Source organism: Condylura cristata, unplaced genomic scaffold (assembly GCF_000260355.1).
Source record: "Condylura cristata isolate star-nosed mole 26May11 unplaced genomic scaffold, ConCri1.0 scaffold00015, whole genome shotgun sequence".
In the NCBI taxonomy this organism is placed as follows: Eukaryota; Metazoa; Chordata; class Mammalia; order Eulipotyphla; family Talpidae; genus Condylura; species Condylura cristata.
The window spans coordinates 2,900,119-2,901,982 of NW_004567116.1; the positions used below are offsets into that span (position 1 = coordinate 2,900,119).

The 1,864-nt window shown below is 62.9% G+C and overlaps 1 protein-coding gene across 2 annotated transcripts in view; it reads left to right on the plus strand.

The window, feature by feature from the left end:
- The window catches only part of MACROD1 (MACRO domain containing 1), a 116,763-nt gene that overhangs the window by 62,445 nt on the left and 52,454 nt on the right, over window positions 1–1,864 (plus strand). The window lies entirely within an intron of this gene.

The window sequence follows — 1,864 nt, forward strand, 5'->3', positions numbered from 1 at the left end:
CCATTTTACGTGTGACCCCAGTTAGCCCGGCCCCAAGCCGCCCCATTTTACGTGTGACCCCACTTAGCCCGGCCCCAAGCCGCCCCATTTTACGTGTGACCCCAGTTAGCCCGGCCCCAAGCCGCCCCATTTTACGTGTGACCCCACTTAGCCCGGCCCCAAGCCGCCCCATTTCCTTCTTCCTTTCTTACACGGGACACACTGAGGCTTTGGCAGCTGTCAGAGCAGAAAGCGCCAAGAGGGGATCAGAGGCAGATCTCCGGACCCCAGTTTGGGTCCTGGCCCCGGGGCCCCCAGAAGCCTGCAGTTGGGGTCTCTGCCTGTGGCCGGCACCCAGGGGCCAGAAGGCTCTAGACCCTGGCCCCAGCCTGCGGGCTCTGCCCTGGCTGACTGCGCGGGCTCCACCCATGTCCGGGCCTTCATAAAATGGGGAGTGGCGCATACTGGCGGGCTCACTGTGGGAATCCGATCCTCCTCCTGAACTAGCTCCCCGCCCCAGGCGTTCAGGTTTGCACAGGATTCGGGTCCCTTCAGAAGGCCAGTCTTGGAGGGCGGCTTCGTGGTAAAGCCCAGATTGGGAGAGCGGGCCCCTGGCAAGCGCTTGAGAAAGCCTAGTTCACCCTCAAGCCACGCTTTATCGGCCTTGTGAGGTGCTCTGTGTTCTCCCCATGTTATGGCTATGGAGACCAGCCACAGAGAGGCCAGCGAGCGTGCCCAGGGCCACACCGCCGAGGCGACAGCTGCTGCTCTAACCCAGAGGCCTGGGCACTGAACCACGGCTTAATTTTCGCGCTGGTCCCGTGCGGTCCATCTTCGAATTTCGTGACTGACAGGGACTCTGTGGGCATTTTCTCGTATTTATTTGATACTCAGTTGCTATTTAAAACTTTTTAAAAGAGCTGGGTTAAAACAAAAATAAGCCGAATTAGCTGACCTAATTTTAGCTCCTGAGATTCCTGCACCTGACTGAGCCTTCCGAAGCCTCTTCCAAGCGTGGCCCCCAAAGGGCCCGGCTCTGACACCTCTACCAGCCTGCCGTCCTGGGGCCTGACCCCCGCCGCTGGCCGTGGAAGCCAGCCCAGCACCTCCCCTGGGGGTGGAGGGAGGGGCGCAGTGCAGCCCCACCCGTCTGCTCCCCAGGCCCACGCCGGGCAGATTGTAAGCCACAGCCATGGCGCATCATCTCGTCTGCGGGGAGGGGCTGGAGCGTGGCAGCCAGTCAACAGTGCGTTTGTTTGGCCATCGACCTGGCCGGCAGAGGCTCGGGCTGGCCCCTCGGGCCCCAGACTCGGGGAGGACCAGGAAGCTCTGCTGAGCAGTGGGGGCGTTCCTGGAGGTCCCCACACCAGGTCTCCTGCCTCCCCAGCCCTGCACACTGCCCGGCCTGGTGGGTCCCGCCTCAGGGCCCCCTAAGGATTCATGTCCCCTCACTTGTAGTCTTAGGGAGCAGCCAGTCTCCTGCAACATTCAACCCTTGAGCCTCTGGTGACCCCACCACTGCTTCACCGCTGGGGAAACTGAGGCCCGAGAGGTGACGTAACCCGCGTGCTGCTGGAGGAGCAAGAGTTTCAGGAGGCCCAGCTGGGCCCAGGCCCGTCTGAGAGGGGTGTGGGCTGGAAGCCAGGATGGGAGCTTCTCTGGCCCCGCCCTGCTCGGCAGGTCGCAGGAAAGGTGGGCACATGAGACTCTGGGAGCCCAGAGCACCCCCACTCCTGAGGCATGGAAATGGGGTGTGTTCCCCGAGAGAGGCAGTGTTACGGGGGCGGAGGGCCTGGGGAGGCTGTCAGGCTGCTTCCTGCTGGAGGCCCTGTGAGCTGGGGGCTTCTGGACGGAGATCTGAGGGCAAACGGGACTCGGGCAGAGA